The sequence below is a fragment of the Copadichromis virginalis genome, linkage group LG17 (genome assembly GCF_057382275.1).
Source record: "Copadichromis virginalis isolate Kocher_CV1m ecotype Utaka linkage group LG17, C_Virginalis_male_GT1.1, whole genome shotgun sequence".
Taxonomy (NCBI): domain Eukaryota; kingdom Metazoa; phylum Chordata; class Actinopteri; order Cichliformes; family Cichlidae; genus Copadichromis; species Copadichromis virginalis.
Window position 1 is genome coordinate 35,465,888 of NC_140634.1, and position 26,093 is coordinate 35,491,980.

At 41.0% G+C, this 26,093-nt stretch overlaps 1 long non-coding RNA gene across 1 annotated transcript; it reads left to right on the forward strand.

The window, feature by feature from the left end:
* The first annotated feature begins 3,106 nt into the window (after positions 1–3,106).
* On the forward strand, positions 3,107–26,093 carry LOC146689831 (uncharacterized). Its single transcript, XR_014915981.1, has 5 exons — positions 3,107–3,184; positions 3,863–4,077; positions 20,537–20,618; positions 23,686–23,867; positions 25,063–26,093. It is a non-coding gene; the product is annotated as an uncharacterized LOC146689831 (long non-coding RNA).

The following is a 26,093-nucleotide window of genomic DNA, read 5'->3' on the forward strand; positions in this document are numbered from 1 at the left end:
TCAGTCTGTGGTGTCAAGACTCGGAGTAAAACGAAAACTGTCACACTGACTTAAACTTTAAACCGTTAATTTGGCATCCAGCCACAGTCGTCCTCATGCTAAAAGTGGGCCGCAAAACTTCTCAAGCGGTCGAGATCGTACATTTCATGCTTTCACAGAGGCTTTTTACTGGCATCAAATTTGTGGCCAAAGCCTGTGTTGATGTTATGCTTATCTTTACATTCTCAAGTCAGCTCCATTTGTATTGTAAATGTAAATACTGTGTACAGTTGGCTGACATTAACTTATTTTGTAGGTTTGACAGGAATCAGTACTGTACAGGTGTTTTCTTAGTATTTATACTTGACGCATTCTTGGCACTAGGGGGAGTGCTGTTTTGCCAGTGCTGTGTGAACAAGAATTTAAAAAGTAAAACAAACGCAAAAACCTTTGTAATAAGGAGATTAGGGCTAAATTGTCATGTTTCTGAAAAGTATCAACCTATTCATTTTTTTTAAGTTATTGAAGTTTCTATCGTAAGCTTCCATTTGGCATTAAATCATTTTGTATTACAAATAGTTTTAGTATATTTTTGTTCATATATATACACACACATATATATATATATATATATATATATATACATATATATATATTATATTATATATTTATATGATTTGAATACATAGTATACAGTTTGTAAGCCTCTGAAACTCATAAAGGCAGTGTGTGATGTTGTGGACACAACATATGTTCTCAAGAAACCAAAAGAAGAAAAGAAAAACAAGAAAATAACATAAAACAAAAACATTGCTACCCAGAAGTCTTAGATTGATTTCTCTGTGTGATGTGTTGAAACTGTTGCCAAAAACAAAACAAAAAAGGAGAAAAAAAAGTGTATTTCCATGTGATACATTAGACTGTTTTGCTGTAGTCATAGGGAGATGCGCCTGCGTTAACTTATTGTAAAGTATTTGCATTACTTTATATTCGAGGAAAGATGTGCAAGCTGATTGTGGTAAAGTGGCACATTTTGTGGTGGATACTTGCCTTCTTTTTAAGTAATGTTTTTCTAACTTTTTTTTGTAGTTGTAGACTTCCAGATATTTTATTTTATACTCTTGCCTGTTTTTGTTTCTTTCTTTCTGGGTAGCATTGGGTAGTTTTGGTATATTTCATTTTGTATTTAACTGTAGTAGTTTTTTGTTTGTTTTGTTTTTTTTAATCAGATGATGCAAAAAATATTGCTGGGACTGTTTTTTGTTTTTGTTTTTTGTAGTAAAGCAAAAAATAAAACATACAAATAAGAACTCATTTAGCCTTTTTTTTCTTTTTTTAGGTATACTGTCAAGCTAGTGCACATTTATTTTATTTTTTTAAAGCCTCATTCAGTTTTTTCTAATTGATCTGCAACTGAAAAAAAATCCGTTGCTGTACAAAATTGCATTCAAGAAGTTTTATCAATTTAATTTTTATGCAGCTTCTGGATGTATATTAGTACATACTGTACAGTCATATAGGTAATAAACCTGTTTAATAATCTAAAGCTACTTGAACAAGCCTTTTATTATGCTCTCTCTAGTAAAATTAATTATTTGTTACACTTAAAGTGCTTGTGAAAAATGTTGCCCATCGTGGATATGGTTATTAGATTGTTGCTAATACATCAGTGTGTAAGTGGTGTTTTACTGCTGGTCCACATGAAGCTCTCAGCTCTCTTGGAGTGCATTTATACTGTTAGATCCATAATTTGCTGAATAAAGACACAATCTTTGTAGTTTTGCCTCTGTGAATCACCGTAGTAGATTTTAAATCAAAGATTGATGTGCAGACTTTAAAGACTTGAATTCAAGGGATTAAGAATAATTTGTATTGACTGTCAACTAATTACAACCTTTTAATACATCAGAGGCTTAGACTAGCATAATTTCATAATGGCTGTTTTCAATTGTTGAATGAAATCCTTTTGCATTTTCTGATCTTGAACCTCACCAAATGTTGCGTTTCTTCCTTTGAATTCTTTAAGGCCTTTACTGCGTCAGGTGGATTGAAATTGTGGCTTAACTTGGGCATTGAAAAATATCCCATTTCTTTGCCATGAGAAACTGGGACTACTTCTGCTTCCACCAGCAGTCAAATCATTAATAAACACTAGTGACCCGATTTCACTGGCAGACATACATGCCCATGGCATAATAATGCCCCGCACAATGTTAGCTGTTGTGTTTTTCTTAACCATAGAAATAATTTCCACATCAATAATTGCCGTGTGTAAGTGGGGTGGACTGGAAGCTGCCTCTTCTGCCAGTGCAAAGAATTTTAACTAATGTATTATCCCTGAGATGTCTTAATATAAGAAACAGAAGATTGTGCAGACTGTCCTGTATTTATAAAGCAAAAGATTTTCATTAATCCACAACAAAGGTCCTTTTTTGGAAGCTTTCTGTCATTTAATTGTTTACTTTGGTGTACTACAAACGGCCACAAATGAAACCTACAAAAATACAGATGAAATTTCAAAATCCATTTTCCACATGCCGTCAGATTTGGCAAACCTGTCCAGTAGGCCAGCTTGGAATCGATTCGGGGGCCAGGGGCCAATTGGGCCTTATGTTTGATATACCTGTCCTAAGCAGTTAATTTAAATATACAAATTAAAGCTTAAAGTCTGCACTTCACTCACGCCTTAACTGATTTAAAATACATTGTGGTGATATACAAAGGAAAAAACGACAAAAACTGCTTCGCCTTCTAACAAATTATGGCCCCAACAGTTAAAAATCAAGCGCACTTATGTACTCGTCCTTAATGTGTCACAATTCTCTATCCTAAGCTACCTGTTTTAGCTTCTGTCTCTTTTAAAGTCCCACACTGTATCTCCTCTCCTTGGTGGAGTTAAACATGGGACTTAAAAATAACATAAAAGTAACGCTCAAGATAAATAAATGTAATAAAAGTTATATAATTACCTATGAAACGTACTAAAGTACTATTTACAAAAAGTTAAATTACAGTCGGAGTCCCTAGCAGTTAAGCTAACTAGTGGATACAAGTTTTGCATCTGTTCTGATTAAGGCAGCCACTTTCCACAGGGAGGCGCTGTTGCTCCACATACACACACATCCGAACACCCTCCGCCGTGACAACACCCGGCGTAGCCGAGTGTCCACCTGCTTTGCTCAGCTCCGGTCGTTTCTCCTCTCGGGTAGGCATCTGTATTCAGCATACAAACAGTTTTTTATTACTGTGTTCAAATGGTGAATGCGGCCGATTAGAAGACTGTCAATTAACGCTAAATCACTTCGAAGACATGGGTTTGGCGCTTCTCTCCAACAGCTCAGATAAAAAGTCTGCTAATGCCAATCCTTGTCCATCTCTACCATTAACTCCATTCTCCTTTTTTTTCCACAGCGAGTGGGCAGACAATTTCTATCTTAAGTGTTTTATTTGTTCATATGCTAATAGTGCGATGAAGTTAGCTCACAGAGAGGGGGGCATGTAAACTGCTTTGTGTGGGCTGGAGTTGAACCTGCACCGTCACGCTTGTGGAGTTTTGCTCTGTGGGTTCTTTTTTCCTAAGTGCATCTTAAAAGGCCAAAGCGAGGCACGTCTTCGATGCAAATTTAGCAGAAAAACTGTTGAAATATGCATTTTACTTAAGCCAATACAGTTTCTGATATTTCAGGCTCCTGACATTCAGAGAGGTAAAGCAGTTTTATGGGGATTAAATGAGCTAGTAATGGCCCTGTGATATAGAAGGCCACCTTCAAGCCGCTGTTGAAAGACATCTCCCATCTTCATAAACAATTGGAGCTAATGCAGTCGCACAGCAGAGTCTGACTCCATCCCTCGCTCCTCTCTTTTGTCTGTCTGTCTTCACCAGATACTAATTGCGCGGGGAGGTAAACACGGCAGTCAAGTGGAGAGGACGGCGAGTCAAGCGTGAATATCAATCTCCCCACATCAGTGTCATCAGATGACTTTGACTGAGTTGAAGGCAGGCCTCATTAGAGATGTGGTTCAGGCAGGGGTGCTGCGGGTGGCAATAACATCCAGGCGTAGGGCTCTGATGTTCTGGAAGTCTGCAGAGCTCACCAGGTAACAGGCCTGCGGATGTATAATCCAAGCTCCACTCCCCAAACCCAGCCCTCACAGAAGTGTCAACAGGGTTCAGGGAGGAAATGTCACATTCCCCACATAGGCGTGCTCCTCTGCATGAAGGCGTGAGGAACAGCACAAGTTCGTAGGTGTAAATGTGCATCCCGTAGTCATGCAGCCGATTGTTATGAGCTTGTGCCACCAGCTTTATTTATTTTTTTCTTTTGCCCTTTTTTCCTGGCTCCATGTCAGCAAGTGACAGCAAGAATTGCCTGCGTTGCACACAGGTGTCAGACCTGGCAACTAACTTTTCCCACCCTGCCGCCAAGATTTTCTTGGGGAGGGGGGGTAGAATATGGCGCCTGGCATTTTTGACTTCTTTCACCAGATCAAGAAGGAAGAATGTCAAGCAGATGCATCTTGTATCTGAGCTGGTGTCGCACGTTCTCTGTCAGCAAACCCACAGCAGAGATGTTGTTATTTGGCATTTGCCTTTTTATGGCTTTGAAGATATTTTTATTGTTTTTTGTTCATGAAGTTAAGGTAAAGCAAGCAGAGGAAAAAGAAAAAAACAACGGCTAATTGATAATTGGCTAATCATATCAGATTTTACCCCTTGGCTGTAAAGCTTTAAGTCTGCACTTCACTCACACTTTAATTGTTTTAAAAAAAGCCGATGAGGCATTGTGATCACCCAGGTGTGCGGCGCGGATACAAAGAGCAGTGAACACGGTAACTGGAGAAAGAGGCAACGTAGGATTTTCAAATTCATACCGTAGGCCCATCTGCAAAAATTTTGGATGACTTAAAATCCCGGTGACCATGATCTCAAGGTTAAGGTCAAAGGTCAAGCTTTCTGAAAATCTTGTGAACATGATAACTTGGGAAAGATGTTACCTGGGATTTTCAGATTGGCATCTACTAAAAACTAGGGGTGGGGGAAAAAATCGATACTGCGTAGTATCGTGATATTTTATTTGCTAATAATGTATCGATACAGGGACAGCAGAAATTGATATTTTGTTACAAAAAAAGTTTTTGTGGACTGGAACATGCTCTGACTTCAGAGGATGTTGATCCTTTTTCTGAGCAAGAATCCTGACATTCCTTCACTGTCCAAATGTGTTTAACTTTTTTTTGGCAGCAATAAACATGACAGTTTACTTATTTTAATTTAAGACATGTTTTATTTTAATTAACTTTAAAACTTTTTTATTTAATGTAAAATTATATTTTGTTTTAATTTACTTTCAAATTCTTCAGTTGCTGAATGGGCTGCATAGTTTTCATAAATTTCATAGTTCAGAATAGCTATAATTGTACCAGATGGTTGCATTCAGTTAAGTTGGACTAGACTGTAATACAAACCGTTCAGTTTGTCAACAATAAAACTGACTGAAATGAGAGAAAGACTGAGTGTGAGACTTTGATATTAGATAAAATGAATACTGATAAAGTTTACCTTTATGTACAGAATCTGAATATTGCAAAATATTTTAAAAAATTGCAATAATATCGTATCGTGCGTTAAGTATTGTGATAATATCGTATCGTGGGATGTATGGTGATTCCCACCTCTACTAAAAACCTCTGACAAGTTCAAACCTCAGTGACCTTGACCTCAAAGTCCTAGGTGATTTTCAGAAAACTTGACCTGTGACCTTGATTGTGACCTCAAGAAGGAAGTCAACGAGGACTTACAAATTAGCTGCATCTGCTAGAATGCTGAGGGGTATCACTGGCAGCCATGAGTATTTTTATAACAGTAAAGAACATAACACAGAGGCCCCTGATCAACTTGATCTGTGAGGAGTTGTTGTTTGTTTGTTGTTTATATTTTATATTCTAAACGATGGGAGAAATGGTGAATGTTTGCCTATAAAGTAAAAGCTGCTGAAACCAACATAGTTCATTTGGCACCACTGGCACAAGCACAATGGAATGATCTAGTTTAGCAAAGGTGAGGCACGGCAGACACATAGAAGCTACAGCTGCTAATGTTAGGACACCGGTCAATCAGTGCAGCCATGCCTTCCATGCCAGAATCCAGGTGTTGAGGTATTAAAAAAGAATTCAACTTACTCAGAGTTGTTATGAAAACGTAAACTATCTATAGATGCCCATACTGTTTTTGCCCCAGGATGCTAACATACTTTTCAGTTCTGTGAATTCAAGACATGGGGGTACATAACATGGGAGTCTATGGAGATTGAGTCTGTACTTTATCATTAATTCTTCTCCAAAGAAAGTTCACTATAATGAAAACAAAAACAATCCTGCATTATCATGAGCTCTGTGGGGAATTTGAACCACGGGGACAGTGCTGCATTACTCACTGCTAACTACCAGATGTGGCGTGTTAAAGCATGTGTGATGAGGTTAGATGCTACTTAGTAAAAGGAGAAGCACAGCCATGACTACTGTGACTCCTCTAAAAACTAAGCAAAGATGAAGTCCAGTGTAAATTCTACTAGTTAAGCTTTTTTGAAATTGATATTTGGTGACTTAAAAATCCTTTTTCCTTTCATACAAATGAAACAAAAAACCTCTAATATTTGTTATGTGTAGCTAACATTTGTTATGTGTATGTACAGTCAGCTGGTTGTTGTTTGGGACGTTTCAAACGTGTTGCAGTCGCAGATGTTCCCCCTAGTGAATAAAGTGCAATGTCAACACTCTTAACATTGTGTAGGGTGTTTTGCCCATTTCTTATTTGCTTTTCAGGTTTTCATTTAACAGCAGTTATGAATGCTGATAAAAATGGCTAATATCAGGCAATACCATCAGTCTGCCAAGAAATTGGTTAGGTTCCAGCCAGCATGCCACATGTCACACAGTTCTTTGAGTGCAGTTTTTGAAGAGTAGCTGATTAATTTTCAGCAAAAGTAGTAATAATTGTATTTTTGCATGAAATTTTAATTTCGAGTTTAATAGCTTTTGTTCATTTTCATCACATTTGTGTAGCTGTGAAACTAAGCAGGAGTGACTTTCTTTTGAGATGTTTTCATGTCACTCTGACCGCTTCCTAAAATGTTATAGCGTTTATGCACTGCCCAACATAGTGCTCCCATCACAAGCTGATTTCCAATCCTCTGCTGGGATTTTAGTTTCCAAATCTTCATTCCATGCGTATTTACCCTTTAAAGGAATCTTTGATAATATTCCTTTTCTTAAACGGCGCTTTGTGATTGTTCTTTAAACAGAAGATGTTTAATAAGTGCTCTGGTCTGCTCTTAAATACCTGGCAAAATGGATATGTCAGCACGGGCATGCTTCAGTGTTGGCTCAAAATGACATTCGATTCAAAAGTCACGCTTTAAAGTTCTTTTGAATCACATTGCCAGACATGCCGGAGAGGTTAAAAATCTTGGGTTTTACTGTGAATTTGTGGCAAAAATATTTCTCCAACCAGCACAAAAGCCTCAAAAATGCAGATGAGAATCATCTTGTTTGTGACTGAAAGTTCAGAGGTGTGTGAGGTGACTCGTAAAGGAAACACTATGAACTGTGCCCCGATCCTCCTGCATTAAACATTGCGCAAACTATCCACTTTCCATTTTGGAACACACACAAATATTATCCTCCACCGCTCCCTCCCTGCTTCTTTCCTTCTCTCTCTCTCGGTCTCTCTCAGCAGGCCCCTGATAGGCCCAGTCTCCAGTGGCTATGTTCAAAACACTGGGCCAGAATAGCACGGGCCCTAGGTAGATAAATATTTATGGGGTGCGTTTACTTCTTACCACAGAGGACAAGTAGAAATAGTGTTTCCAAGGTGAGCAAAACAAACAACTTCAAAGGAATTTAAATGCAGTTCATGTAAATTTTCTCCCACAGTCACATGTTTCTGCAAAGATTATCGTTATATTGTTAATGAAGGATTTTGCGCCTGATGCCAGATGACCTGATTATTGTCTGTTTGCTGGAGCTGGAGCCCAGAGGCACTGGCGAAGATGAAGCTAATGAAAGCATGCACACACAAACATGCGCCGTACATTCCTAGCCATAAGGTTATGTCATTAAGTCATGGCTTCTGGGCAGCAGTCAAACCAGCAGCTGCATTATTCATTGATCAGAGTGGACTGTGATCAGAAACAACAGTGCTAATGGATGAGATGAAAGAGATGCTCAGCACGGAATAAACCAAAGAGAGTAAAAAAAAAGAAAAGAAGAAAAAAATCAACGATCCTCTGGGATGTCATTTATTTACTGCTAATCTGTAAAATGCTATGCAGGCTTTTCACTGAGGCTGCAGCTTAACACCTGAGATCTAATAGCTACGGTTAAATCTGGGGGATAATATCTCTCTGGAATCCCGTTCAATAATTCAGCTCGCAGACGGCTGCTCGTCACATGTGCCCCCATCAAACGCAGTCAGGCGATCGTCTAATTATCTGCTAATGTCATGATTCAGCTGGCTCCGGAAACGTGCCGATGATGGCGCGCGTCTGGGGCGGGCTGGCTGGTTGGTGAGTTGCGGGGGAGGGAAGGTGGGAGGTGGGGGATCAGCAGGCCTCGGAGCACAGCCCTTTGATGTGAAAGATAATTACTTGTGTAGTTAAGATAATTAGCACAAGTCCAGAATAAAAGTAAATAGGCTAACTGTCGCTTCCACTCTAGCCTGAATGAACTCAAGCTGCGAGGCAAACAGCGTGTGATTTTCCTCACAGCTGAAAGTGAAATAAGATTCGGAACGAGCACTCGGACTTTGTGCGGTGTGTATTGTGTGCATTTGCATTTTGGATGCGTGCTTTGAAACTGCATAAAAGTTGTAGAAGGTGATGTTATTTAGAGTCACCTCAGCTGGGGCAGAATCTGTAAATTCAACAAATTGATTGTTGGCCATTATTGGCACATCTGATGGTTATATGGGGAATAGGGTTGCAGGGTGGGTCATGCATTATCCGTGTTTTAACATTTGAGGGATAAACAACAAAAAAAGAAGACGCCATGTCAGGATTAGGATCGAGAACAGTTTTCAGATCATCCAATCCATTGAAATTCTATGCCCTCCAGGCTCCTGAGCTACTTTATCAATGCTGTTACTCCTTTATGACACTTGCTCATCGCAAAGCAGCTTTTCCCTAATCTATCAGTGGAGCCTTTGCACCCAGGATTTATGTGCATATGTTTTTTCAACCGTATTCCTACCCTGTGTGCGAACTTTGAGATGATTAAAAAAAAAGTTGCCTTTTTTTCTCCTCTGCTCCCAAACAGAAAAATTGATTGGGAATCAACAAGGGAATCGACTATGAATCTGACCTTTAAGTCGACTCGATAATCTCACTGGTATCAATACACGAGCTGCATCACAGGCTCTGCTCTTTTTGGGTGTTGTTCCTTAGCTTTCCATCCTATGCAAAGTATGGACAGCAACGCTGAGTTTTTGTCTGTGAAATTTTCATCCATTTTTAGGGAGTAAAACAAAAGCGGTATTGATTTATGGGCCAATATTCACACGACCTTCTCGGCTGCGATTTTGTGCCTGCTGCATATGAAGCAGTACGTGCTGAAGGTATTGTAAAATTCAGAGTCGAAGCCCGCTGCTGGACGAGCTACGTGCTGTAGCCATTTGTAAATTACCAGCAGGCAGGATTACAGTGTTAGTGTCACTGCTCGTGCTGTGGATGAGGTAAAGCCTGTTATACTTTCCTGCTGTCAAAACATTACTTTCTGCTAAAATTAGGCTGCTACCTACTCAGCTCTATTGATGCTTTTAAAGGAGCCAGTTGACTATTGTCGCCACTGTATTAAGAGTCTAAATAGAGCATTTGGTTTTCTTTATCCATCAGAAGAAATGTTAAGGTCACAAACTTTGTTTCACAGAGTGTTACAAACCCTTTAGAAACAAGAACCCTTACAAGGTGATGCAGGATCTTGGATGTGCCTGCACACATTTAAGCAGGTTCATCCTGGCTCTTATGGAAAACAGAGCCCCCCACTGCTGGGATCACCATCCTGCCACATTCCAAGGACACTGTTGTGATAGACAGGGCTTAATGTGTATCTTGCCAGAATTGGATTTGATCCTGGGGACTCTGCCACGAGGCCCCCCTATGTTAGATTTACTCCCCACTCTCACCCCCAACACACTTCTATCTCCCCCCTCTCTTTTTCCGTGTCAAACAAACAGAAGCAGAATTGCCTCTTCTGGAGCTCCCGCCTGTTCGATTGCTGCATTGTGACAAGATCATGTACGGATCTGTGTCGCCGAGTGCTTTGTGTGTTTTTCCCAACAATGGAGGAGAAGGGGAGGATTTGTGTGTGGAAACAGGCAAGCAAGAAAACAAAGAGCAGGTGTGACTCTGTGAGCTTGTTTTGACGCCTGCGTATATATTTTATGTACAGGTGTGTGTTGTAGAATATGTGCCTCCCTGTACTCGTTTGCATGCCTGTTTACACTTGGGGACAAGAGTGGGGGGAATCGTAGATGCACCTGCTGCCACAAAGCTGTAATTTCCCTCGCAGAATTTAGCCGAATAATCGTGCTTTCCCTGCTGGCGCATCGTGCTTCAAAGCACCGATGAAATGGAAAAAAGCGTCGATTTGGGGCGTGATTGTCGGAAACGCCACACCTTCCCACTCTGTCTAGGGTGAGTTGGCATGGCAACTGGTTGCATAACCAGCCAAAAACTTTTCCCTACTCTTTATACCTAAAGGCCTAATCATATCCATAAAAGGCAGCACGTATGTGAAATAAAGCCATGCTTGAGTCTGAGGCATCTGAACTGTCTCCACATTCACATTAGCTGTCAGCATATGTGTAAATAATCTACATTTTATACCAAGCTATCATTAATCCAGAAGACGGCGAGAATAAAGATACCTCGGGCTTGTTGTCACTGTGATACCGCTTAGATACACAATAGTAGCATCAGTTCATGAGTCTCCATGTTGTGAAGCTGTGAGCAAACCAGCGGGGCCCCATTCTCCCCGGCTTTTAGATAGCTGACTCTTGTCTCCCGCAGATCTGTGGTGGTAACATCCTTATCTGCAGCAAAAAGCCTGCCATCCAGGTTTATCCATTTGGCTGAAGACTGACATTACTGCAATAGTGTCCCTTCTTATCTGTTTCTGAGGCTGAGGAAGAAAATGCAGAACAAGACAGACTACTATTTCATCTGGGGGAAAAAAAGAAAAGAAACAATGGTTTCATGTGTAGGCACTGCTGAAGCGCCATCTTTTATCCATTCTCATGTATGAAGGCACAGTGTGATGAGCTGTTTTTAATCTGTGTTTGCGTCCTAGCATAGCAAACACACACACACATACATACATACATTGATTGGTCTTTTGGAATTTCCATGTAAACAATGTAACTAGAAAGTTCTAGGAGCCTGGATGTTTTTTAAATACCTGCAATTTGGCACAAAAAAAGGTCAAACTAGGTATAGCCCCACATTTCTCTGCATTAGCCTAAAGCTCATATTAAGGGAGGCAAAATCCAATCACCACCTCCTCGCGGTGCCTCCTGGATAACCAACCAATGGTGATGGTCTTCGATGTCAGGCGGTGTGACAAGTTGATCAAAGCTTCAAATTGTCGCATCAAATGGCAATGGAATGTCAAAATTCGGGAAATGCTAGGGCGTCCCCCACAGGCGTCGCCCAAACGACATGGGAAATCAGCGAGGGCTACCCACTCATTGACGGAGTGGGCTAAAGAGACGAGTCCATCTTCGTTTTGGAACAATCAATATCGGAACCATGACTGGAAGAAGTCGTGAATTGACTGCTGCCCTGAAGACCCGCTGCATCGACATTGCCTGTGTCCAAGAGACAAAATGGAGCAGAGCAAAAGCCAAGGAAACTGGTGAAGGGTACAAGCTTTATTACAATGGAGAAACAAAAATCCAAAATGGTGTGGGTATCGCGATTGCTGCAAAACTCAAAGGCAGCGTCGTGACCGTCAACCGATTGTGTGATCGTCTCATGTCTCATTGAAATAGACTCTGGAAAGACAACTCTGCGAGTGGTCTGCTGCTACGCCCCACAAGTGCGGTGCTCAGATGAGTCCAAAGATGAATTTTGGGTACAACTTAAAGATCATCTTTGCTCAGTCCGGCCAGAAGAATGCTTGGTCATAGGCGGTGACCTGAATGGTCATGTGGGACCAGAAGAGATGGTTATGAACAACACCATGGTGGACAAGGACACGGTATGCGAAACGAAGAAGGCTGCAGAATCCTGGATTTTGCCAAAGCCCACAACCTCATCGTAGCGAACACCTACTTCAAAAAGCGGCTATCTCACCTGATAACTTACGCCAGTGGAGGACGGTTCACACAGATTGATTATTGAAAATCTACAAAACGGTGGTCTACCCAGTAGCCCTATATGGCTCCGCATGTTTTCCCGCATTGACCACACATGAACAGGCCCTAAACACCATGGAGATGCACATGCTCAGATGGAGCCTGGGAATTACAAGACGGGACCGTGTTACAATCAAAGACATACAGAAGCGACTAGGTGTAGCTCCAATTAAGGAAAATATACTCGAGTCCCGTCTGAGGTGGTATGGACACGTAATTCGAAGCTATGAGAACTCTGTAGCAAAAACGGCTATGGTGATCGACCCAGAAGGATGCCAGCCTCGAGGCAGACCACAGAAACGGTGGATGGACAAAATTAAGGAAGACATTAAGACTGTCAACGCATCACCTGAGGACGCCTTGGACAGAACCAAATGGAGAAACCTTTGCGGAAGAGCGGACCCTGTATCAGCGAGAACAACGGCAGGATGAAGAAGAAGCCTAAAGCTCATATTAAAACTGAACCTGGCATTCTTTGAAGAATTTGGTTGGACTTTGTTTTTTATTACTCACCAAGATCTTGTTTTCTTTTTTCTATGTTATTACATTAAATCTGCTGCTACTGTGTATATTAGCTTTTAAGATATTATTATTTTGAATTATTTAACTAAGAAAATAATTGGATTGTTCATAACACTACACAGTGTGGTCTAAGGACCAAGGTTGACTTAGACCACAGCCACGCAGGCCTAGAGCCTGGTCAACAACTATCTAGCAACTAGCTGTGAGAGAAAAAATGTCTGATTGGTGAGTCTTACTGGCATTTGCTACATGCAAACAGCAATTTGCTAACAACCAAAGCAATCAAAAGGAGGTTCTTGGTGCAGCATCCCCCTTGTGACTGATTTCACCAAACAACCTCCAGCAACCACTTACCAACTAGTTTGAGAATACAAACCTTTCCCTAGAAACCAACGGTTGTTAGCGGTTGCTGAGTGTTCTCTAGGTTTGTGTGATGCAAATACACCTGTTGGAACATGCTAATAGTAAGTTGTGTTTCTTCCTTTAGCTGGAACAGTTTTTTTGCACTTTTTACTGAATCATCATCAGAGACTTGTTTGTACAATTGAGGAAACGCAATGATATAAAATTTTTGAACAATATTATCACTTTTCGTATTATGATTTGTAATGCAACGGGCCTAGTTAATGGCTACTAAGAACTTTGACCCAAAAGTATTATTGAGACAATCTAACAGTAGACAAAAAAAAATTGGTTTTCTTTTTTAATAAAAGCTACTGCAGGACTTGGGCCATGAAAATCAGAAAACAACTCTGCATTCTACATGGAAGGCATTTAGAGAGGGCTACGCTGTGAGGTTTTATACTTTGGATAGGCTATAAGTTGAATGTCCACTGGTTTTCAATCCTCAGGGTGCCGCTTCAGGGGAATGCAGTGCTCAGGTCAGAGATTGTTAAAAAATAAAGGATGGTCTGTCGGACACGTTAGAGAAGGACCAGCGATGTGCTTTCTTTCATGCTCTGCTTGTTGTTTTTTTATCACTGGATCTGGCACCGTTCTCCTGTCAAATAAGCGCACTAAGTTATCTTGCTAGATGGTAACAATAAAGCCACTGCGGTTTCTTTTCCCACAGATTGCTGGATTAAGTCAAAGTGATTCATTCTCTTTTTGTAGCCCTCTTCAGCTCTTTTATTGTACCCCTCCTCCAGCCAATCCTTTTGCAGAGTGTACTACCTGTTTTTCCTGTAGGGACCTGTTAACGCCACTAGATATTTCCCCGTTGCACCTGACTCCTTAAGTGTTTGTGTACTACTGTGTTTTAACACTCCCAGCAGCCCACACTCATACTGTTAAATGATTAATACTTAATATAAGGACCTACCAACTTTCTCAGTCAACACGTTCCCCACCTCTTCCTCCCTGTCCACGTTCCTTGCTTGCCACCCTCCTTCGTGGCTATTGATTGTAGAACAAAGGGGAGGGACTTGGGCTGACCCCCGCATTACAAGTGTGCAGAGTATAATTACCTGCAGTGCTTTGTCCTCACTCTTTACTCACATCCTTTCACCAGCCCTCTCTCCACAAGCCAAACAGATGATGCGGGGGGGCTGGGTTAAATGAAACATGCCAGGTTTTTAATGGAGTTTATTTACTTTGTTGTGTTTACATATTAATGTCAGTTATGATTCCATCTGCATACTGGGCCGCTGTGTCTATACATCTGTGGTGGAGGCTTAATCCTACTCTATATAATGCATTAGGAGCTGAAAGTGAAGCCCTTGTCACTAGAACCCACATGTGAAACAGGTTGTACTCTCCAGCAAGGAAGTTGTTTGGGCGTAAGATTTTGTCTTTAAAAAACCCCAAAAATAATAAAGGCTCATTAAACTGTTGCAAGTAATTTACACAGAAAGGAATAAAAGAACTTTTGGCTTAGAGGTATCTTTGCCTGAGCATTTAAAGCATTTTGTGTTGTATGAATTGGCTTGGAAGGTTTTTAAGGTAGCGTGGAGGAGGATGCTATTGGGCTTAACATCAATGTCCAGTTGCTTAGCTGAAGGAAGGCCATCTCACTGAGGTAATAAGAATATATGATCACAGCCTGCAATTTCAGATTGATTTACCAAAGCGTCAAAATGGATTTTGTGTACTTTCAGACATTTGTGAGGTATTTGCACTACACTATTTTTCTTTTTCATGGAGCACATAATTGCAATTTGTCCGCTCTGATGTCTGATTCAGATTCTCCGAAGGGAAACTTTTGATTTGATATTACAGTCATTCGCAGCAACTCGCTCTACAGGGGGTGGCTCTTTAGTTGTTAGAGGGTGCTTGGAAACATTGCAGAACTGCCCTGCAATAGAGGATTTAGAATTTCATTCAGCAAATCCAAATATTTTCAGGAGAAAACTAAACTCAAATAGAACATTCCAAATATATGTGCTGTAGACAGTGCTGAGAGTACTGATAACAAAAGACAAACTCTGTAACGGCACTGTTTTAGGTTTTTAAGAAAAGATATTGACATGACAAAGCTTCATCCTGGACTCCTCCACTGTGCCCCTTCCTAAAAAAAATGTAACTGATGATTCCCCAATTAAGTGGAATGTTTGCTATGGTAATCCCTCCTCACCACCTACTTGGTGAGGAGGCTGTTGGAGAGGGAATAGGCGGGCATTTGCATCCACACTGATCATTAGTTTATGGAAATGTTAAAATACAGGCTTAGCAAATGACTTGAGCTTAATTATTACTCTTGGTGTTTGTTTCGCTCAATTACTCTGTGCTGCGTGTTAAATGTATTTCAGAAATGGAACTATCCGAATCACGGCGGTGGTATCACACATACAGACCAGGAAGCACTGACAGTATGAAAAGGTCTGTCAGCAGATCCCAGATGTTCATTTCTGCTACACACTGTTCCTCTACTAACACGGACGCTACCGCAGATTTTACACTGGAAAATCCAAAGTCTGAACATTTTGTTCTATGCCAGCTCTCAGGGCAGAGGTCATTTGGGTGATGTGTACTATGACAAGCCACTGTTCGTGCAGGTCAAACATTCCAGGCTCAGAGGCTGTACAGATATTTAATAATGAAAATACAAGACCGTATTTGGAGATACATTCAGATTTGCCCTGTATACAAAAAAAAAGAGTTTAAGTCAATAGAAGCAGTACATGTTTAACGAGACACTGAACCGGAGAGTTAAAGGCACATGATTGGACCTGCATGTACGTCAGTGCTTACAAGACTACACAAAGGACTTCAGTGTTTCACAGTAAGTTTGCTGTTCATCACTCTATCTATTAACTTATATCTTATGTACATTAGTGTACTGCTTAGGCAAGCTTGATTAATTAGGTAAGTGATGAACAGCTATTGCAAGGGCACAAAACTGAATTTTTAGCTGCATCAGTAGTTGGTAGATTCATTAATTCGCCAGACACTTTAATTAGTCTACCAGCTAAATTGCATTTTAAGAGAGTGGTTGTTTACCTGCCAAAGTGTGAAAATAGAGTATATAAACAGCCCCGGAGAAGCTTAACAGCGTATGTCTGGTAATGGCTCCCACACTATAGCTATCGAAAGCTGCAATTCTTGTTTCCTTATAACATAAGTTGATCGTGTTGCTTTATGTGTGTGATGGCATTTATTTAAGTCTAACATTAATTTGAGGTAGAATGTCAGAGCTGAGATGTGTTGACTGTATGACTAATGTCTGAATCTTTTTTTAATACCAGGAATGTCTGCAGTTACTTGACCTGAGAAATATGAGTTTAGTCTCAAAAGACAGACCCAGTGTTAGCTGGAAGTTTTTGAGTTGCTCCAGCAGGAACATGCAGAGGCGTTCGGAGGTGCTCAGCTGTATGTGTGTGCTCGAGAGCTGTGGGCTGCATGTGCTCCACATAGCTGGAGAAAGTGCTCAAAGCATTGCGTGCAATCTTCCTTAATACCCCTGCTAGTGGACAAGATTTTGTGCACTTTGTTCAAGAAATTTTTGATTCTTCAACTGCTTTTTGAGAATAACTGAATAGAAAACGTGGCCCTTATCAGCAAGGAAGTAGATCATGCTTTTGCCTGCCATGTCGATGTACAGTGCAAGAGTCTTGACCACTTTTATCTTTCAGCAAAGCCTAAAGTCTCTTGCGCAAGTTTTCTTATCATTTCTTTAAATATTGTTCTCAAAGGTTGTTCAAAGCTTCTCTTTGGATTTTGGCTTTCTTTTATTTTTTTCTCTGATCCCACACTGCTTTAGTGATGTTCAGGTCCAAGCTCTAGGGAGGTCAATCCCAGACTGTTAGTGTTCCACTGTGTGTTTTTAATGATTTGGCAGTGTGCTTAGGGTCATTGTCATGCTGAAAATAGCGCAGAGAACTATTGCACAACTTAAAAAAAGTACAAGAAAGTCTTGCACCTTGGAAGCAAAATATTTAGCAGCAAACGAGGGTTGGCTGAAGACTTTTACAGAGTGCTGTACAAATCCTAGAACATATTGCTTGAAGAGGCATGAGTTGGCCCTCTTCTTTATGGCATCTCCAGGACAGATGAGCCTGTAATGATATTCATCAGTAAAGACCTGTCTCTGCTCAAGAAGGTAATGAATAACTCACCATGGATATAAAGTACATTTCCATTTCAATAACTGTCAACGGTGATTTCGGGGGAAATATCCAACTGCAGTTTTTTTCAGACAGGTAATGCAAAGTCACAGTTCGGTAATCACAGCGAAGTTGATTTAAAATGTGATGAAACATTGCAACATGAGAAACCATTATAATATTAATAGATTTACATTCAAATGTAGATGATCAAGCTGGACAAAAACGAGTAAAAGCCAAATGTTCACCTGAAATATTTAAAATCCTTAAAGGGATTGTGGAGAAAGATCACACAATTGCTTGTGTACAGAAAATCCAAGCTTTTTTTCTTGTGTTTGAGTTTAGAAGAGACTGTGTGGACTGTTTCGCTAACATCGTCCAGAAAATGCAAGACAAGCACCATGAGCACACCATTGTCAGGCAGATGGCATGTTTGGACCCAGCAAACATGTCCTCAGACCCAGACTTGTGCCAGGAAAGAATGAAATGACTTGTGGAGCTCTCTGCAATCTGTCAGGAGGTGTTTCTGCTGGTACTCATGTTTTCAGAAGTCTCGCCGAGAATGTACATTGCACTTACCTGAAGGCTATTCATTGTCACACACAATACAGCAGTGACAGGATTCTCATCCTAGTAAATGCTTTCATTACATTTGATGGATTGTCTCAGTAGAAAAAAGCTGAATCATTTTCTTTTTTCCCCCATTGATTTGGAAAGCATGGGCTTTCTGCAGGAATCTTCTGCTCCCGTCGGGCAACCAAACAAAGGTTTGCGAACGGACACGTGGAGATTTATGCATATGCATCGGGACACAGCTGTAGCTCCGTGTTTGATGTGTCTGTGGAAGAGCTCTCAAAGTAACTTGACAAAGGAGCCTATAGCAGCTCCATCTTCAGAAAGTCCTCCGTCTGTTCTACAACTGCGTCAGGAAAAAAAGACAGAGCAATGCACAGAAAAAAAGAAATTGCTTTGAGCCATCTTGAGATTCTCAGAAATGGGCCTGGGGGGTGACCTGAAAACACAAAACCGGAAGAGGTGGCTGAATGTAAATCACACCCTTATGGCCCTGCTAATCAACAGGCCCAGCAGATGGGAGATGTTACAGTCATATCCAGGGGTGGCTTTGTTAGCCTTTTGTTAGCTTCAGTGTTCAACTCTTTCTGGCTTTATCTGACGATCTACTGTCGGTTGGCTCTTCTAAAATATCTGTCTAAAAAGTTTGGACCTCATCTTCCAAACAAACTTTGATTTGTGATACAAGCCATCAGGCCCAGAGTCTGGTGGTTAGTATCATATGACTGTTTATGTAAATATGTGAGTTAAATTTAGTGGGAACTATGTGTAGTAAATCTTTTTACTGGGATTGTTTTCAGAGGTTGAAGCTCCAGCCACAATTACAGTATATAGAACAGTTTTATCATAAGACCAGCATGTCTCGGTCTTCATCAGGTTCATTGAGAATTAAATTGCATTATATACAGGACTTTCATTAACATAAAGGGGGAAAAAATCCTAATAGGAAAGATTTGAATAAACCCATCATGTGTGTGCAGTTTACCTGTCCACCAATCCACCCAGTCTAATTCCACAGTTGTCTACATCCAGTAAATTTACCAATGGACCAGTGTAACACCAGCATGGATTGGCTGGGCATGTCGTCATCTGATACAAGGCCTACTAGGGAGTGTCTAGTGGTAACCCTAAGTAAGTTAGGCACCTAAACAAGAAGAGTATACAATTTATTTTTTTCTCCTCCCATTATACAGACATCCACTATAAAGGACAACGAACTGCTTAATGAAGAATTTGTCAAACAAATAAATTTGTCGTAAATTATTGAAAATTGGTTTAAAGCCATAAAAAGAGGAAACAGGCAAAATATATACTATAAAAAGTAGCGATGTTTCTGTTCCTGGCTAGTCTAAAAGTAAGAAAGACTCAGATATTAAGTTACATTTGAGAACCGTTTAGTGGAAAATGTCAAAAACTAATAACAAAGGCTTTTTAAACCATTTATCACATTCTTCAGTAAATCATAGTAAACCGTGGCACTTCACTCTGTGGCACCTCACATCTTGTGTATTAAAATTCCTCGTTATGCTCTAGACAGACAAAGACGAAAAACACTTCAAAAGATATATGATGTTACGTATGATAGGAAAACCCGCTACTACAAAGATGTTCAGGTATTACTTCACAAATTACCATCAGAAAAACTTGCGACTGAAAAGTGTGGTGCTGTTCGCAATTTCACAACAACCACTTCAGTAGAAGTTAAAACCTAAAATAACAAAACAATAAATTATCCATCCATTTTCTTCCGCTTAACTGAAGTTGGGCAGCAGCAGCAGGGAAACCTAGACCTGCCGCTCGTCACAGCTTCAGCTTATCTGGGGAATCATCGAGCCTTTTCCTGTCCACCCGACAGATGTAATCTGTCCCAGTCTACACCGGGGCCTGCTCCCGATAAGACATACATGGCCGGAAAACCTTGCCCAGGAGATGAAAGCCTGAACCATCTCCTTTCGGAGGAGTGGCGGCTCTAGTCTGAGCCCCTCCCGAAGGACTGAACTCCTCACCCTGTCGCTAAGAGAGAACCCATCCGCTTTTTGGAGAAAGTTCATTTGAGCCTGCAGTGTCTGTGATCTCATCTAATAATGTTAACAAAAAGATGGGGCCTACATTAAAGGCGTTTCTCAACAATGATGCACCACCCACCACCTGGTGGCATAACATGTAGGACACAATAATTTGCCAACATTGGGCTTAATTTAAAATTTTAACAGTGACAACAGCGACGAATTGTTGGCTAGTGGGCTAGTCGCACATATCCCTAATAAAAATGCATGGATTTAGAACTGTTTGTCAGCAGTTTTTTTTTGTTTTTGTTTGTTTGTTTTAGCTTTGGTTAATCCCGAAGTCGATGTGATATCCAAGTCCATGTATGGATACATTTTCCTGCTTTATTAATTTGGATGATTCAGTTGGAAATACCACTATGACAATGCGATGAAGAAATATGTAAATAAACCTGACAAACCTACACCTGCCTACAGTATATTTCCATTAAACCTTGTCTTTGCAGTGAAATTAACAGAAAGTGGCTCAAGACAGAGTTCAGGAGTTCAGGAGCAGAGCAGCTATGGAAACATCATCCGGCTCAAAAGGTAAGATTGAGGCCTTTACAGTAAAATAACACAATTAAACTTTTACTTCCATCATATGATGCTTGTTTTTTTAGTTTCAAGATTCAAAACTTGTTGCAAACTGTTGGCAGTCGGCTTTGATATCCAGTCCAACAAACACGTCTGCCGTGTCACACACTTTTGAAAAGCCACCGCTCGCCATGTTTTGAAACTCTGCAAACCCGTGAAACTCATCACAGCCAGGGACAGCTTTATTGTTCAGTGTGCAATTCTATAAATGCCACTTACAAAAAAAATGAGGAAAAACACCAACAATTCATTTAGCGGGCTCTCCAAAGCAATCACAATTACAGAATTGTTTTCCTTCCCTTATCAGCGCTTCTCACAAACAACAGCATGGGATTTAGCACAGTGGTTAGCACTACATAATGCCATACACGTCACCGGTGATGAAATATATTTGGAAATATAATTAGAGCCGTGTGATATTAAGACCACAGTCCTGTTATTGAGCCGCGTCACCCAATTTTAACAAATTATGTCTCGGTTGTCTCGGAGCCTGAAACCTTTGTTCCTTCTCCCTCCTGCTTCATACTTCATGTTAGTGTGTGTATTTAGTGGAAACACCAGGAGGCTCCAACAGTTTCTACTCTCTTTTTTCCACATTGATTATTGTTTTGCAATCATGAAAGCAACAATATGAATGCTCATGAGCATCTCAAGATTGCAGCCTGAAATTACTTCTTTTTCAATTCATTAACACCTATTCATGGCTTATTAATTAATATAGGGCACTAAGTATTCCCCACCACAGCAGAGGGGCACATTTTTCCCTTGGAGTGATTTTAATCTTATGATATTAGCATCTCACTTTACTCATGGGCCTGTTTGCCCCACTTAGCCTCGCTGCTGCTCCCAAATAGGCCAGTCCAGTCTAGACCAGGGCAGGAACCCTGTGTGTGTGTGCAGGTGCAGCTGGTGAATCCATCCAGCTGCTATTTGTCACGCACTGGCTCACTCCCAACCCTTTTAGCACCAACCACCAACACGATGCCGCATATATGCCTTGTCGAGATGCCGTTGCATGTCTGTGTGTGGCGAGGGCGCAGGCCCAAGTGTAATGGGTTGATAAATCACCCACTAGCTGCAAATTAATGAACAGCATATGAGAGCGAGTGCAAATACACCGCCAAAACGAAACAGTCGCACCAGATTGCTTTATCTATGGAATAACCCCCACCTCCAACCAAGGAAAATGAAAAAAATCAATTAAAGCACCGATATACACCTCATGCTGCTACAGTGCTCGTGTTGCTAAGGAGAACTGAGCAAAGCATGTATTTTTTGTTTATTTGCATTAGAAGAAGGGGAGGGTCTGCTGAAGGTCAGCGTAAATGGAGAAAAGGATGGGGGGAAAAAACTTTGTGTTTGCCTAGAAAACAACTTAAATCAACAAGCTGGAGTGGATAGAAATTGGATAAAACCTTCAGGGCTGCCCCTCAAGAGTATGAATTCCATATTCATTATGCTTGAATGTTGTAATTTCAAGCCCTTACCACCTTTAAAAACAGAAAAAAAAGGAGAAAAGTTAGAGTGGTGCTGTTTCTCATTTTTCAGCAGAGGACACCTTCAGTGTGACAGCAGTGCGTATGTGTTGAGATGGGAAGGGACAGGCGAGCGGAGGAGGGACGGCCAAGAATAAAGCGAAAAGAGTTAGGTGGTCAAGTCGCCACCTGTGATCCGCAGTAAAACTAAACCCTCTCATTCCCCATCCTCTCCTCCTTCGCCTCATCCCTTTGTTTTTTCTGTTTTTTTTTAAAGGTCCTCAGAGGATATTGCCGCCATATTCTTTCAGTGGTAAAACGTCCCGAGGCACAAAGCTATTTCAGATGCTTTACCGGCGGGCCTGCGGTGATAGAAAAGGCGTAATTTGTTTTGACTTTGCCTCTCACACAAACCAATCTCCCAGTGTTATTTAAGTCCCAGCTCTTCTCTCGCTCTCAGCAGCATGTGACGGCAAACAACAAATCTCAGGTTGCCATGGATCTCTGCTATTTATAGATTGTTTGCGTGTCTTTGTGTGGGTTTGTTTCTTGTAAGCGTGTGTGCGTGTGTTTAATTGTTGGAAGTTGTGTACGTGTTTGCATACACGCCTTTTTTTTGTTCCCCCCTCTCTTGTTTGTTTCCGTCGCGCAGTCGAAATACTGTCAAAGCCAAACTATTGCAGTGCGGATTCAGTCACAATGCATTGTCGCCAGACAGGAAAAAAAATATCTCTCTAACTTTGAATTAGAGTTTAAAAAAAAAAAGAGTATTCATGCTGTATTCCCAGTGCAGTCATATCTGGGCTGGTGTTATCTGAGGATACAGAGAAGAGGAAAGTGAGCCTAGATGTAGCGACAAGAAGCCTAAAAAAGAAAAAAAAAGAAAAACACCTGATATTCCTGAAATAGAGCGCTTCATTATGCCGGAGCAGAGAAGGATCCAGCCCCTGCCTGTTGATAATCAATTCCCTCTGGTGACTTCTGAACTGCAGTCTAAAGCCACGATGCAGGAAAACAGAGGATAAAAGAACATCCTCCAACTTTCCGGAGTGAGCTGCAGTCACAGCTCGCTTTGCATAAACAGATGTCAGATTTTTAGTTTGGTTGTTTTTCGTTGCCTCCCTTCTTCTCCTTTAACTGTACTTGACGGCCTCGACTAGAAGAGCCTTTTCTTGTCGAGAAGTAATTCCGTATCCACCCTAAAACAAACAGCCAAAAAAGACATTTGATTTGATACCACTTCCCACATTACCGCATCCCTGTCACACTCGCTTTTTTCCCTGCCACCAAGAACAACTTTCATCAGTTTCCCCTGTATCATGTAAAACAGTGGTTCCTATTTTTTGTATTTAACATATCCCTATAGCGGTATCAGATGCACTTGGGTGCCCACTTATCCATCACCTACCACACTTCAAGTATGTTAAAAATAAATTTTCAAAAATGTTAAAACAATTGTAATCTTTTATCAAGAACTTTTAGAACACACTCCATATTAGGCATGTCACCAGAACCGATACTTACATTTTCTTAAACTACCGCAGGTGTTGCAAGCAATGCATGGAAACTTTATGAAACTTAAAGCATGCAGCCAGGACAGCACATCAAGGCACAGAAGCCAGGAGGGGATCAGTCAACATGACTTTGACAGGGACTTCTCCACTATATCAGCAGATGACTGCCCCTCCCTATACCTGCTTCTGTCAGAGGTTTCTTCCTGTTAAAAGTGAGTTTGTTCTCTGTGTTACTGTGGAGTCTTTAGCTTCCAATGTAAAGTGCCTTCAGGTGACTGCTGTTGTGAAAAATTGAATTGATTTATATGTTTAAGTCTTGGTTCTATTTTCTGAACCAAAACCTAGTTTTTTATGCAGTAGATATATATTTTACTTGGTCATTTTCGACTCCATTGATTAAAATAGGCACCTTTTCTGAAAAGTTTTGATGATGTAGGGGCATGCTGGGAAATATATTACTTATACTTTCTGACCTGGCTCCTTCTTTCTTGCAAGGTTCAATCTGTTCTGGGCTTGTGGGGCCTAGCTTAAGAAGATAACATGAATTTGTAGCATAGGCTTATTCAAATGTGTCCATGCTCCCAGTCTCAGACTGCAGTTGCTGTCCATGGTGCTGATCAAAAGCTGGATACTTTCGATATTACTGATTTCTGCTGTGTGCTATTTTTGCATTTACAGTGTTTGTGTGTGTGTGTGTGTGTGTGTGTGTGTGTGTGCGCGTGTGTGTGTGTGTGTGTGTGTGTGTGTGTGTGTGTGTGTGTGTGTGTGAGAGAGAGAGATGCTGCTGGTACACCGTGGCAATAACGGCCCAAAGAGTTGTCTGCCCCGGAGCCTATCACAGAGTTGTTGCGCCTGTGCTTCCTAATGAGGCTTCTTCAAAACAGATCATCGCAGCGAGCGCGTCATCACACTGATGCCAAAGAACACCTTTTGTGTGATGCCTGCAGCTTCTGTCAACATGCCAGTATTTGATGTCCTAATCAGAGAGTGCACTGAAAAAAACATGAAGTAAAACAAATTCATCAGTTTGCGATTGTAGCTTTGGTTTGAAATCGCACGCATTTGCAAATTTGTGATTTGCCGCCCCATCTCAGCGTGTATTCTGGGATATGAGGTGCCACAGAGAAAAAAGGGAGGTGATGATGTACATAGAACCCATCATATATCCAGGGCTCTAATTATGTCCATGCCCCTCCCCCTGTGTCTTAGATGGAGGAAGTGGAGGATCAGCACTTTCCATCCCTCCTACCTGCTCTATGTTCTTTTTCTCCTTTGCCACAGCAGGGCTCGTGTTATTAACCTTCTGTCTGCTCAAGCACATAGGACGCTATGGTCCTTTCTCTCTTGCTGGAAGTTAATTTTAGACAGTTGAGCTTCCTTTTGAAAATTTCCATGTCTCTCCTGCAGCATTCCCTGCCAGGATCCAGATCAGGAGATGAGGCAAATGGAAGAGGAACACATCAAAAGAGACAGATTGACTGGACAGTGTGAAACGGTTCTTGTTACATTCAAGTTGATAGTAAAGAAGAAATATGAAGAGAAGAGGAAGATGGAGTGTTGAGAGGACAGATTGAGGAAAAATTAAATGGCCTTCTTGATGAAGAGCAAGTTTGACATTGAGTGCTTGCACGTCCATGCATGTATGCACGTTTGACTGAAAGCGTGCTGCACAACACCAAGGGGCTGGGGGTCTACTTAGATTTGATGGCTAGAGTCCTTCACTCCCACGGCCTGCTCTCTGTCCTCTTATTGCGGCACTCTGTCAGCCTCGTCGTTAGAGCCGCTAAGCACCTCTCAAGGTGGTTATTGTACCTCTCATTAGCGCAGTGTGCCGACTACGCAGCGACTGTGGACGAGAGCCAGGCAGAGACGGGAATACTCATTAGATGTGAATCATGCGTGAACACAGAGGACCCTCCCTGCTGATAAACTGACAGTTTCCCCTATACGACAGGCTCAGATACCACCCCTGTGATGACCAGCAACTGGAACTCATGGTGTAGCACATATAAAAGCTGAATTCATGCTCTATTCTTTAAGGGGATGTGAAAATGATTGCTGCGTTTTAAAGTGTTGCTGTGTAGCTTTTAATTGCAGCCACAACGAGATACACAGTACTTAAATACTTCTAATCTGGCAGTTATGAGAATAGGAATGCCACATAAGTGGATTGTGAATGTGTCTGCTGATTCTCTGACCAAATGTCAATTTTTCTGTCTGCAAACCTTCTCTGCATTTCCTGTCAATAGTTTGGTATTTCAGTCTGTTAGCAGTGCGGCCTCTCTGTTGGTCACTGTATTGGCCTTCTGCTTGTAATCTTTGGAATACTTCTAAACTTAAATGACCACACTGGTGCGTTTGCATGTTTTATCCAGATTTGAAACATGCAGTAAACAGTGTTTTCTTTACAGTCGCAGTATTAAATGTGAATACGTTTG